Source organism: Triticum urartu, chromosome 2A (genome assembly GCF_056163025.1).
Source record: "Triticum urartu cultivar PI428250 chromosome 2A, HENAU_Tu73, whole genome shotgun sequence".
Classification (NCBI taxonomy): domain Eukaryota; kingdom Viridiplantae; phylum Streptophyta; class Magnoliopsida; order Poales; family Poaceae; genus Triticum; species Triticum urartu.
In genome coordinates this window covers 139,241,246-139,256,232 of record NC_141874.1, presented here as the reverse complement: position 1 = coordinate 139,256,232, position 14,987 = coordinate 139,241,246, and positions in this window count along the sequence as shown.

The following is a 14,987-nucleotide window of genomic DNA, read 5'->3' as shown; positions in this document are numbered from 1 at the left end:
GTATTCGGTTCTCCCGACAACTTCCGAAGCGAAAAGTTAACTTTCTACATCGCTCCATTCCGAAGTGGCTATCAAGCACTACTCAGAAGAGCGGCTTTCGCTTGTTTTAATGCAGTGCCGCATTACGCTTCTCTCAAGCTTAAAATTCCCGGTCCACGTGGCACCATCACAGTTAGTGGAAATATTGAGCGTTCTCTACACGCGGAAGAATGTGCGGCGGCCTTAACAGCCGAGCACTAGACGGCCTCACCAACCAGAGTAAATAACAGGTCGTCAAGACCACAGACACGGTTAGACGAGTCCGGCGCATCACTACATATACATGAGATTGGTTTGATGGTTAAACCCACATAGACGGTACCAGGGGCTTCCCGCATGTAATCAGGGCTAGTTCGGCTCAACTTGACTTATCTTGAATTTCAATGGTTTATTGATAATAACCAATTTTCTGGCACGACAACTTTCACCTAAGTTCTTCTCTTTTACAGATGACAATCGTGCTACACCCGTCCAGGACATAGCACAACGGAGACACAGGCGTAGACGTGCAGCAGGGACCCTCTGAAAGGTTTCTTTTCATTAAGACCCTGCGTAAACCTTTTTTACTGTCTCTTGTTGTTCACATCCTCCAGATACTCAATACAATTGAGAAGGATGCTGACGTTATTGGCATGTGGCCACGTCAGGATATTGCACGTACCTGGACACTCGGGGTTTATTATTAAGGGCATTGTTCAGCCCGTCATATGTTATGAAGACCGAATACCTTAGGGAGTGTTCGGCGTCGCGAGTTTGGCCTTATACGCACCAGCTCCGAATCATGTCTTTGGTCAAATGTTGGGTTTGCCCGGCTCCCATGTTTTGGTACCTTACGTTCCACTATATCGGCTAAGGTAGCACTGGGAGAACTACTACGATTATGCCCTGGTTCATCCAGATGAGCACCTCAGTAGAGAAAGCCGAAAACAGATTGTCATGATAAAGCGCGAGACTGGTCAACCACTCGATGACGTAGCGGAATCTTCAGGATTCCTCCGCATTAACGGAGGGCCGTTCCCCGGTCATGTATGTACGCGCCCTGTATTCGGACAAATGCGGAGGTACCAGGGGCTATCTAGTAGTCCTGCCGTCAAACTCCTATGGCTAAGTGAAAGTGTTAAAGCAGTATAGTCTGATTGCCTCGTTCGCTACGCTACCACCTCCTTATGGACCAAGACGTTGGATCAAGTGCGAATACACTTTTTTTGGAAAAACCCCCACATTATATGCGTGGGGGCTAAAGCCGACGACTGCAAACTTTCAGGTTATATTAATATATACATAAACGGCCGCACATGAGGCATCATAATACTTTCAGGCAAAAGTATAAACATGGCCTTTATAATTCAATAAAACATTGTTTTTACAATGGGAATACATGTCACTAGAACATAATATTCTTCGAGCACTGAGCCACTATTGAATGAGCGCCTTCAAGGACTTCTTCAAAGTAGTGCTCGGCAGCTACTCGGCCCACGGCCGAACCCTGTGTTGCAATAGTGGTGGCCTCCATCTCTGCCCAGTATGTCTTGACACGGGCAAGTGCCATCCGCGCACCCTCTATGCACGCCGACCTCTTCATAGGGTCGATGTGCAGCACAACACCAAGGAATTGTTGCACTTAACTAAAGTAACTATTCAGCCTTGGCCCTTCAGGCCACAGATTATCCACAACAGACCTCATGGCAAGTCCGGACAACCAATGGAGCTCGGCCCACTTGGCCATTCGCTCATTCAACAGCAGCGGACACACTGGAGCATGGAACTGTGACCAGAACAGCTTTTCCACTTCACGATCTTTTTGATCCTTGAAGTACTCGGCCGCATCAGCAGCACTTGCTGCCAAATCCACGTATGCATCTGCAGAACTCCATAGTTGATCAAGAGGGGCATACTTCGGATCTCCAAACTTAGTCCGCAACAAAAAGGGCTTCCCAGCCATGATATCTCCAGCTTGACGCAGCTCCTCCTTCGTCGCTCTGATTTTGGAGCAGGCTTCCTAGGCTGCTACCATGGCCTTCTCTAGGTCTGTCGCCTTCGCTCGACTCTCTTTTTCAAGAAGCTGGTAATGGTCAGCGGCATCTTTCAACTCAACGACCATCTTGGCTATTCTTTCCTTGCTTTGGCAATGCATGGCCTATTCGGCCCTCAGCTCTTCGATCGCCTTTAGAGCGGCCGCATCGCTATTTCTGGCTTGTTCCTTGGCTCGGGCAAGTTCCGCCCGAAGGGTTTCCACGGTGGCAGCTCCATCTACAGTCACAACATATTAAAGGTACTGGCATCATGCGCCTCTTACTATGTGTTGATCACTAGAGAAATCACATACCCTGTGCCTCGTCAAGCCGCTTGTTGACAAGCGCGATATCGGCATCTGCCGCATCAAGTTGCCGCTTTAGCTCGGCAAACTCATCAGTACGGCTAGCCACCGGACCTTCAGCCACCTGCACATGAAGGCGGTCTGATTATTACCTGGGACTATGATCCTATGTTTGCCGCCATTCTCGACGGCAACCAGAGTCTCAGGGGCTACTATCTGCATAGGGCACACCTAACGTGTGCGGTACTGTCAAAAACATACACTACTTCACGTACCTCAAAGCCTTTCAGCAGACTCATAAAAGCTTCAAGCAACCCGCTTCCGGCGGATGAAATCCTTTCAATCACCATACCCATTAGCATACGATGCGCTTCTGAGATGGCCGCTTGCTCCAGAAGATCGTTCAGTGTGTCCGACCACACACTGTACGGTTCCGGACTCTTCCTGTTACTCCCTTTAGGAGCCGAATACTGGGGACTTCGGGTGGCAAAAGGATTACCCTCTGGCCTTGGCAGATCAGGAGAAACCCTCCGCGACGACACTTCAGGGTCGCCCGCCTCATGAGGCGGGGTGGGCAGGGGGAGGTGTTTCGCTCTCCATCATCTCCGGAAGAAGATCCCTCGAAGATGAACTCTGTCGAGAAGGGCTACGATCCGAACTACAAGATATATGCTACGGTTATTATCTTCATAAGTAATGTAAGATATTTTTACTATTAAGTACTTTTTGTTTACTTACAGATCGGTAGAGGGCTGATCCCCTTGCGGACACTGTGGGGCAAGAGTACCCTCCGAGGCAGGACCCTCTGGCAGAGATTTCTTCCCCCGTTTGAAAACCTTTGTTTCTGGGTCTTCCGAGGTGGTCCTCTTCCTTCCTTGGGGAGAGGGAATTTCAGATTCTTCTCCCTGGCTATCCTCCTTCGCGGAGGCGCTGACTCCCCCGGTTTGGACGAATAGTGAGTGAGGCCCGCTTTCAGCCTCTTTATTCCCCCCTTTATCTTCCTCTGAGGGCGCCTGGTAAGGTGCCGGCTCGAGCATTGTGTCTAGTACTGGATTGGCCGAGCCTTCGGGAAGGGGGGGCGAACACCTGATCATCTTCGCCTTTGTTATCCAGTCCTGGTCAAAGAGCAACTTTTCATAATGATGTTATGATAAATAGAAAGACAGCGTGTTCGGCCATGGGATTACTTACTTGGGTATCGGGGCGATTACAGCTCAGACCCGCATCCTCGGTGGTGTCCGGACACTCTATTTGGGGTCCAAAGAACAATTTGTACATCTCTTCGAGCGTCATGCCGAGGAAGTGCTGAATAGTTCGAGGTCCTTCCGGGTTGAATTCCCACATATGGAGGGGTCGACGTTTGCAAGGCTGGACTCGACGAACTCGCATGACTTGCATTACCATGACCAGGCTGACATGTCTCTCAAGGAGATCTCAGATGCGACTCTGCAATATCGGCATATCATTTACTGTTCCCTGGTTCAGCCCCTTGTTGATCCATGACATCAGTTGTGGTGGAGGGCCCGAGCGAAAGGCAGGGGCGGCTACCGACTTGGCACTTCGGGGACACTACAAAGAAATACACTTCCGTGATGATACGTGTTTGTCACAGTAGGTCGCATTTTCTGTCATGCATGTACATCCATGACAAATTTATGACAGAATCAAGATAGTCATACATGTGCTGTCGTAGAAGTGTTCCATGACATTGCCAAAATTCTCATCACGGAAGTGTCCACTTCCATGACGATAAATCGCGCGTCACAGAAGTGCTTTCGTCAAGGGTGACCGACACGTGGCATCCACCGTAACGGAACGCCGTTAAGCTATCGGGTCGGATTTTGGATCCGATAACCCGTTAACAGCCACGACCAATGCCGATTTTCCACGTGCAAAATTCTCAATGGCTGACGGATCCACGCGTCAGCTCCGCGTTGGCACAGGTGTCACTCATCCAACGGTCAAGATGGGCCTATGATATGTTGACACGTGGACCGGCCCAAAAGTGGCCCACAAAGATTACATGGGCCGGCCCAATCGAAGGCCCATAAGATTTAGCGGACCATAATGGGCCGGCCTCGGTAAAGGCCCACAAAATTTAGCGGACCATAATGGCCGGCCTAGGTAAAGGCCCACACGATTTTGTAGACCATAATGGGCCGGCCCAGCTAAAGGCCCACAAGATTCTGCCGACCATAATGGGCCGGCCCAACTAAAGGCCCAACATTCCCTGTCAAATCGGCCCGTCAACGGCCTGTCCTAAACTTGTCATCAACGCGGCCCATGGTCACTTCTGGCCCGTTAACAGTCTGCTAAGTAATTGGGCCGAATTACGGCCCGGTGTATTTCCGGCCTGTTAAAGGTCCGGCTTCATTTGGGCCCATTTATAGGCCATCAAAACTTTCGGCCCATAAACGACCGTGAAGGATTTGGGTCATATTCGGCCATGTCTGACATTCGGCCTGTTAGAGGCCCACTATAGCTTTGGGCCACTTTCGGCCTATTGTCATTTTCGGACTGTTAACACCGGACGTAAACCATGGGCCATATGTGGCCCAATGTCATATCGGGCCCATTAACGGCCCATATAAAAATGACGATAATCTAGCCCAACCGAAGTTCCGGCCTGTTAAAGGCCCGTGTATTAGGTCGGCGCATTTACGGCCCGTCCGAATTTCGTCCTGTTAAAGTCCAGTGGGTTATTTGGCACAATCAGGGCCCAATCTCACTTTCGGTCTATTAAAGGCCCATGTATTTTATGGGCTCGAGATATTTACACCTGTAAACGGCCTAATTTTACTGAGGGCCCAAATTATGTTTAGGCCTGTTAAAGGCCCACTATGGGCACAGGCCTATCAGAAAAATATGAAAGCTTATGCTGATTTAGACCCAGATATTTTTAGTGGGCTACATGCCAATTTCGGCCCGTAATCGTGTTTAGCCCAATTGGAATGGGCCCGAAGAATGTTGGCATGTTGGGCTCCTACGAAGGTTTCGGCCGAATACATTACTAAGATAAACCTACACTATACAAAAATTGCGTTGTAATTACTGCAGCCTGAGGCAGCATCATAAATGTTGTATCACAACAAAATAAATTCCAACCATACAACAAAAGGCCTGTTGGCATAAAGTTTACAGTCCTTCCAGATAAAAGCACCATCAGATATATAGAACAACATATCATTTGACCTGAGTGCTAATGTTTCAGGCTGTAGAATCTGATGGAGCAGCACGATCTCCACCTTTTTCCTCCATTTCTCTTGAACAACGAAGCGAATGTCTGATAGTCTGGTTTCAAAACCATTTATATCTTGACGACATTTCTCAACCACTATTCTTGTTTCTGAAACAATGTCCATTGGGGATTGGACTTGTGTCTGGAGCACAGATATATCACTCTGTCTAGCAGGAAGATTTTGTTCAGTAGGCGATTTGGACGAGGTTACCTTGACAACCAACCCAGAATTACGCAGGAAGGTGCCTTTTGCACTGTTAGTGGAAAGATACTGACGCACTACAGCAAGAGGTGACATTGTGCCTGTAGTAGCCTCGTCACCTTCAGGTGGTTGTGGCTGTTCAATCATTTGTTCCATAGCTTCCTGAAAGTTTGAACTTGTAGATTAGTGTACCAGATAAGTTACTATTGAGACAAAAACAAACAAAGTAGGTTAAACGTTTATACATAGCTTATTTTGGTGAACTACTGTAATACATTAGCATGTATTGTAGTGCCAACTACATAATAAAATCACTTTCGGAACATATGTCCGTGTAGCATGCCTACTGTATTGTCTATTTCCTCACATTCATTGACATCTAAGGATAAAGAGACATGGTTTAAAGTAGGATGAACATAGTATGACATCATTTATATCATGGGCAAACAGATATAAAACAAACAGGCTATTTTATCATTGTGTGCGCACATGAACATAACAACTAGATTACAGATCAAGACCGAAAGAATATCCTTCATCTCTTTTAAACCATGTAAGGTGAAATGATACGTTAAGACAACTGTGAATAAAAGTGAACAGTGTAACTGACATTGGCTGCAAACCAAGTAGTTAAATGAACGCATCACATTACCAATCAGTTCAAGGCAGGAGGAGTAAGGACTTACAGCAGCGGCTTGAACTGGTGTGCTCATGCCCTTCATCTTGCTGGTGTGGCAATCCTTGAAGATTTGCACTGCATTCGGTTCAGGTTCTTTTTGGTCCACACGGGATTTCCTCTGTATTTGGAACAAGTCAATAAAGATAGGATAATATGGCACAAAAAAATAAGGAAGTAGCAGCTATTTACAAGAGCCTCGCAGTGTGCAATATAGCTACGAGATCCTGTGGTCCGTTGGAATTTCACTTTAGAACGGTTGGTTTTGTTCTTCAAACAGTTAGCCTAGAAGATGATACACTTGTAAGGCACATACATAAATACAAGTTCAATATGTGGTCTGATCAAATACATATAGCCTACCTGATACTTTGGATCAGACCAGTGTTTAACGAGGGCTGTCCAGTCTTCATCTGTAATATATTCCAATGGAGATGTTTGGGCGATTTCATTGTTAGCCTTGCCTTCAAAGTGAGATTTTCTAAGGTGGTACCGATACTGTCGCAGAGCAGACTGAAAAACATGAGTGCATGCTTGTTTAGTTGCATCATCTTTTGAATCCAACTTGAACCTCATCTGTTGAAAAAAGAATGTGAGTCTTACTAGGAGGAAGCTAGAAAGTATGGGACAGAGCAAGAAAATATTACTAATTGCGATGAATAACATTACTTACGGATAAATGGTCAAGGAAGGTGTTAAACTGGGTATTGTCTTTCTCATTCCTGTACTGGATCCACATTGGGAGGATACGTGCATGACACCTAACGGCAACGGCTGCCTCTGATACTAACTTGGCTGACTCTGTAGCATCACGTGGCCTTTTTAAACCCGCCTCAAAATGGATCTCCATTCTTCCTCCTTTAGATTTTGTTAATCTGTCAAGCATTATCCCTGATGTCTGTTTCCGCTTGCGCCGTGGTGCTAGTTCAACAACGAATATGGAAAGTGTTAGTGTACATCAAACTGTGAGAGTACATATAAAGGAGCATGCACCTGCAACTTGACTCGGCCAGGTACCGTCTTGGTGTTGATGCTCATGAGGTTCATCTGATCTTGCCAAGTCCTGTTGTGTCAGCAGTGCTTCGGAAGTAGTGTTAGGTGTGAAGGCAGCTTGGGAACTGGCCAGTTCCAGAGCAAACGAATGAGTAACTGGTTGAGATGCTGGTACAGTTGAAGCGGATGTTGAAGTTGGTGGAGCAGGTGATACTGTGTTTGTAGATTTAGCCGGTGGACTTGGACCTTCTACTGCACTATAAGTACCAGCAGAATCTCGACGGCAGAACCTTTTCCGTTTCACCCGATGAGTAATAGCACTCCCTACTATATTATTTTCCTTGCTCTTTTTGACTTTGCCATGTCAAGCTGTACCCACAACACAAAGGAATAAAATCACTCTTCAGAACTCATTGATGCATGATATAGACAAGCAATACTTTGATGTAAGACAACCGTATGAGGATGGAATATGTAAGAAAAACAGGACGACATGACATATTCACAGCTACGATGTGCAAACTAAGCATAAGGATTTTCATGAAAATAGAAGTAATGCAAGCTAGAGACCATATGAAAGATGCAGCCAATATTACTCTGCCAAGTTAAAAGTGTCTTGTCATAAGCGGCAATTCGAAAAATTAGAAGCAGTACAACGTAGAAATCAATGCAAGATGCAACCACTATCAAACTACCATGTTAAAAGCATCCAATCATGAGTGACTGATGCGGGATACACAATAGCAGTACTTTGATGTAAGAACATGGTATGATAGATAGATGCAGTGTATTCTAGACACAGAAAGCCATGTCATATGCACATGTATAACGTACAAACTCAGCAGGTGCAGTTTAATCAAAATAGAAGAAATACAGGCTAGACAACATATGCAACATGAAACCAATTATCACACTGTCAACTTAGAGCAAGCACCTGCGATGGTGGAGTACGGGAGATGAACTCATCATGTAGACTTGGGACTTCAACTTCATTAGCAGTAGCAGTGGAAAATCTAGAGAGTCTCTATTTGCGTCGGTGCGGAGGACCACCAACATCCCCTAACTTACTCTTTTCCTTCCTATTTTCTGATATTGCCTTATGAATTCAAAACCACAAGAAGATGAATAAAATTAGCTCTGCATAACTGGTTGATGCATGATACAGACGAACACTACTTTGATGTAAGGCAAGCGCAGGATAGGAGGATGGAATATATACAAAAAAAGACAGCGTTTCATATTCACACGTACGATAGGAGGATGGAATATGTATGAAAAAACAGTAAGCGGAAGGTATTTCAACAAAATTAGAAGAAATGAAAGCTAGGCACCATATGAACATGCAACCAATATCACTCTATCAGGTAAAAAGTGTCTCGTCGTAAGTGCCATTTCAAGAAATTAGAAGTAGTACAAGCTAGAAGACAATGCAAGATGCAACCTACATCACAGTCCCAAGTTAAATGTGTCTTATGGGTAAGTGATCGTTGCAGGTATAAGTTGTAAGCTACGCAGATGCAATTCAACATAATCAGAAGCAATACAAACTAGACATCATACGGAAAACGCAACCACGCATAACAGTTCCAAGTAAGAGCAAGCACCTGTGATGGTGGAGTAGGGGAGATGTGCTCATCATGTACACGTATGTTCTAGAAACAGGAATACGTGTCATATTCACAGGCATTATGTGTAAAGTAAGCAGATGCAATTCAAGTTAGAAGCAATACAAGCTAGACATCATACGCAACATGCAACCAAATATAATAGTGTCAAGTTAGAGCAAGCACATGTGATGGTGGAGTAGGGGAGATGTGCTCATCATCTACACAACTACGTTGACTGTCCAGCCTTGTGTTGTCTTGCGAATCTTGTTGGGAGGATGGTGGAGTAGAATCTGTAGAGATCCCATGTTTGAGTTGCTCCGAAGGACCACCATCATCCACTGCCGGACTAATTTCCTTCAGCTGTAATGATTTTGCATTGTGAAGTCAAACCGATAAGAAAAAGGAATAAAATTCGCTCTTCAGAACTCATTCATGCATGATACTGACGAACACTACTCAGATGAAAGGCAAACACATGATGCGAGGATGGAATATGTATGAAAAACAGGATGGTGTGACATATTCACACCTATGATGTGGTAACTAAGCAGAAGGCATTTCAACAAATTAGAAGCACTGCAAGCTAGACACCATATGAAAGATGCAACTAATATCACTCTGCCAAGTTCAAACTGTATGGCGTTTCATCAAATTAGAAGTAGTACATGCTAGAAATCATATGCAAGACACAGCCAATATCACAGTGGCGACTTAAAGGTGCCTTATCATAAGATATAGTACGTACCAAAAACAGGAAAGCGTGTCATATTCACATGTATCATGTGTAAGCTAAGTAGATGCAGTTTACACTAATTAGGAGCAATATGAGCTAGAAACCATATGCAACATGCAACAGATATCACACTGCCAAGTTAGAGCAAGCACCTTGGATGGTGGAGTAGGGGAGCGGAGACTTGGACCTTGTAATGCACTATCAGCACAAGGAGAATCGGTACAGATGCTCCGTTTACTTTGCTGCAGAGGACCACCATCATCGCCTTCCTTACTCTTTTCCTTCCTCTTTCTTGATTTTTCCTTGTCAAGTCGAACCCACAAGAAAAAGGAATAAAATTTGCTCTTCAGAACTCATTGATGCATGATACTAACGAACACTACTTTCATGTAAGACGAACACTGCATATCACACTGCCAAGTAAGAGAAAGCACCTGCGATGGTGGTGCGGGGGAATTGTGGTGATCAACTAGAGAGCTACGCTGACTATCTTCATTTAGCCTTGCTGTTTCTTGATAATCACGTGGGGAGGATGACACTCCACTCTTTAAACGAGTATGGCGTCTCACAGAAATCCACCCGGGTGACCGTCTCATCGTAAGTGATTGACGAGGGATACAAAAGAGCATTAGTTTGATGTACGAACATGGTTAATAGACACATGTAGTATGTATCAAAAACAGGAAGGCATGTCATTATCAAAGGTATAATGTGTAAAGTAAGCAGATGCAATTTAACCAAATTGGAAGCAATACAAGCCAGACACCATATGCAACATGCAACCACATTTGACAGCATGAAGTTAAAGCAAGCACCTAGGATGGTTGTGTGTGGCAATTGAGATCATCAACCGCAGAGCTAAGTTTACTGTCTCCAACTGCTGACACTGCATCCGTTAGAGCACTGGAACGCTTAGTGCTTATCTTTGAATTACACTGGAGCGACTTCTGTCTTTTATTTTCTGCATTCATCAACATTGCGTCAGAGTCTGAAAGACCCATGCATAAAAAAACAATAGTGTGAGTATGGGTGAAGTGTGTGAACAATTAGTACAGTGTAAAGGTAGCAGATAGCAGGTCGGTGAGAAATAAATGACGGGAGACATATGGTAGCTCTACAACATGCATGGCACACTAAATTACTACAGGATTCTATGAAAATATCAGTTGACCGAAAGCAAATAGGTCAGTCCATTTTTTCTGCACCGTCCGATGTACAAAGAACGGGCAGATCGCCTTCATCTACCTCCAGCGAGTCAGTGTTGACGATCTTCCTCGAAACGCCAGGGACCACCGGCCCAGTATTCCTCCCCTACCTGCGCCCTCCCCTCGACCTCACCGCACCGCCGTGCTTGGCACCGCCCCCCGGCCATCCATTCAAGCCCCGCCGACCTCCAGATCGGGTGCAAGCAGCTCCTGCGCCCCACTCCCCTATGATAGACACCGATGCGCCGCTTCCCCGGGGAACAAGCAGACTAGGTGCTCCGCGCGCCTAAGCGGGTGCTGCATCTTTTAATTGCGGTTCGGCTGACCCTGAATTGAAATCCAGGCGGGCTACTGACCTCTAGCAAAGGTGAAATAGTAAAAGGGAGGAAACCTTGTGCATTTAGTATCACGAAGAAGATGCAGTAAGAAGCGCTCAACTAGTTTCTTTCGTGGGATGAATACGGTGTGAGCGAAGACGTAAGATTTGCACGAATAAGGGAAGAGGAGTACCTCTTTCTGCTGGCAGTGTTGTGTCCTCCTTCTGTTTTTCCGACGATCTTCTTGTTGTTCGCCGGAAACCAGAAGTTGTGGAGGATGGTGTAGCCTTGGATGAACCCATGGCCAAGTTGTTGGGTGTGATGCGGTGGCCGTCTGTCGGCGGCGGGGAAGCAGATCCGAGGCGGCGAACGACGGCGTAGCAGGAACACCTCCGGTGTGGTGGACGGTTGCGACAGTGGAGCCGCAGCAGTGAGGCGCAGGACGGCATGGTCAGAGTGGTTCTGGTATGGCACACGTTAGCGTCGGCGTCATGGAGGCAGCTCTGCCTCGGCTTTAGCTGCTAAGTCCTTGAGGGCGTTGCGGTTGCGGTTGCGTTGGACGATGACATCGGGGTACCAGCTCCGGCGTGATGGAGGAGGGCGGTGGTGGATTGGCCGCTATGGGGTGGAGGACGGAGGAGGCTGGGGTTTTGCTGCTGGTGGAGAGGGTGTTTTCGCGCCCATGGAGTATGAATGGGGAAACAGAGGGAGGCAGGAAATGGAGGGTGTTTTCGGTTTGAGACACGCTTGTTTGAAATTTGGGGAAGTTACAAACTTTCCCCCCATCTAAAATTTTGGACATATTGCGGGTTGGGGGTAGGACAGTCATATCAGGTGTCCCAAATGTGGGCGGGATAGATTTCGGCCGAGCGCATGGGTAGGCGCCCACGGCGTATGAATGCTTCTCTGGCGTCTTGGTGAAGTTACAAACCTACCCCAGTTTAGACCTTTGGACAACGGGCTGACGGGCCAGAGTCAGGACAATAATTTCCTACCACCAAAACATTAGGCTCGCGTGGTTTCGGGTGACCAGAGGCCTATTTGGCGCTTCGTTCAATATTTGGGAGCAGAAGCATTAGGCCTCCTTTGGTTTGTAGGATTTTTGTAGGAATTCTATAGGATAGGATTTGCAAAGGAAAAATTCCTTTGAAGCCCTTTGGTTTGTAGGAATGATTTCCTATTCCTATGTAGGATAGGAATCAATCCTTCATGTTTTGGAGGAAAAAACATTAGCCTAGACTCAATGGAAAAAAATCATATCCTATGCACCAAATGACATCTCTTTCTCTATAGGAATTGACATGCATGTCATCTCACTTCATATGATTTTCCTAATCCTATAAAATTCCTATCCTATGAACAAAAGAAGGCCTTAGGCCTCCTTTGGTTTGGAGGATTTTTGTAGGAATTCCATAGGATAGGATTTTTGCAGGAAAAATTCCTTTAGAGCCCTTTGGTTTGTACGAACGGAATCCTATTCCTATATTCTTCCTATCCTCCACATTTCATAGGAAAATAAACATTAGCCTAGACTCAATGGAAAAAATCCTATGAAGTGAATCAAAGGACATCTTCTTGCCTATTCCTACTCATAGGATTTGAGATGCATGTCATCTCATTTCCTATGACTTTTCTATTCCTATGATTTCCCTACCCTATGAACCAAAGGAGACCTTAACGTTTTATGTTCTCTTGAATTGAACTTTCAGGATTTGTCAAACTTCACAAATCTTTACTCTTGAAAATCCTAAAGCTACGATTATTTTTGAATGGAGGGGGTACATTTGAATATACATTGTACACGAGTATATATTAAAAAATATGCAACTTACCTCAGTTCATGCATGGTTCCAGATATAATCTCCTTGGTTGCAAAAAAAGTTAGATATGCATATGAATATATATAGCATGTTCAAACTCACAACAAAGATTGATGCCCCCTTTTACATCTGATTTACAAATGCCATTATCTCGGGTTGAAATAGATGAATGCACTTCCTATGAATTCGAATCTTTGAAACCCCCTTTATGTTGAATTCGACATGTATTCTATTTCGTAGCTAGCAATTTGGAATGTATCCATGCAAGTGAAAAATTTATAAAGTGCTTCACACTAGCAACATGGAGTGCACTAATTAATGTTTTTATATGAATTGCAAAAGCATCCATTGCGTGTATTTCAAACCGCTCTCACTCTATGGATCGATAATATGAAATAAACACATGCAGATGCTAGAATTCAATTGCAGTTGAAGAAAGAGCCTACTCCTGGTACTGTATATTAGTGATAGGGGTGTGTACAAAGTACACGTGAATACCAGTCATTGTGCGTGTGTGTATACTATCGACGAACTAGCCCCCAAGCTTGTATAACATACTAAGGGCCTAGGGTTACAAATCATATATAGTCGGCTTATCACCAGTGGGGATAGAGTCCTCCGCGACTCTGGTAGCTTCGTGTTGTATGCCGAGTCCTCCACTTGGGTCTTCGTATAACACGTCTCGGTCCAACCTATATGTGGCGCAGGATGGAACCGACCCATGAGTCTTCATGTTGACCCACCACAACTAGAAATGATGTGCCCAACACACCACACACGCAATCAGCCACTAAGAAAATAAGCATATACAATAGTACAACGGTATCTAGCTCACGATACGTCTCCATATTTTGTTGATGACACTGACGAACTTTGCATTTGATGCGTGCTCCGTATTTTGTTGACAACACTTACGGTCATTGTATTTGAAGCGAAAGCATGATATGGTCACTGGACTTCAGAATAAGCTCATCACGGTCACCACATACATTTTGTCGTGCTAACCAACATGTGGTTGGATGGTTAAAGGACAGTGGTTTCTCGAGCCCACCAAGGTTAAAGTACCGGTGCTCGCATTTATCTTGTGTTAATTTCAGTATTTTCCGGCGACGTACATTCAGTGGGAGGAGACGTTCCACTCGACTACGAGGCACCTATGGTGACTTCGTAAAATCTCAAGATCATATATGCTGGCCCACTCTCTCAAAGGGTCTCATAGGGGTAGGGTTCACGTGTGTGCGCTTATAGCGGTGAGTGCTTGCGCATATATATGAGCCCTTGCGTTTGTACCGTGTTAAACAAATACATATATTATACGGTCACTGGCTCACCCATATAACTCTGTATTTTGTTGATGACACAATCAATTGACCAGTCAAACGTTCCACGCGGCGCAACTTGTGTTGCACCATCGGGGCGCGTAACCGTGGGGCCCACCTGTCAGCCCGTATATGAAAGAAAGAAATGGTAGTTTGAGTCTATACTATGTTAATAAAATAGGAGTACATTTTAGGGTGATCATACGGTCACTGGCTCACCATACAGCTCCGTAATTTGTTGATAACACGATCAATTGACCAGTCAAACGGTCCACATTCAGCTGCACACATTACCATAGGGCCCACCCGTATATGAAGGACAGAAATGGTAATAAATTAGTGGTCAGTGGGTATTCGAAGTCGTGAGACCTCTGGGTGGCAGTCATTGGTGGTTGGGGGGCGTTCATTGGGCGGTGGGGTGGGGATCCCCGGAGAAAAAGCTCGGCAGGGGGGGGGGCTAGAGGGATGGCCGGTGCGGCGGCGGACCAGTGGTGGGGAGTGGTTTCGGGGAGGGCGGGCTG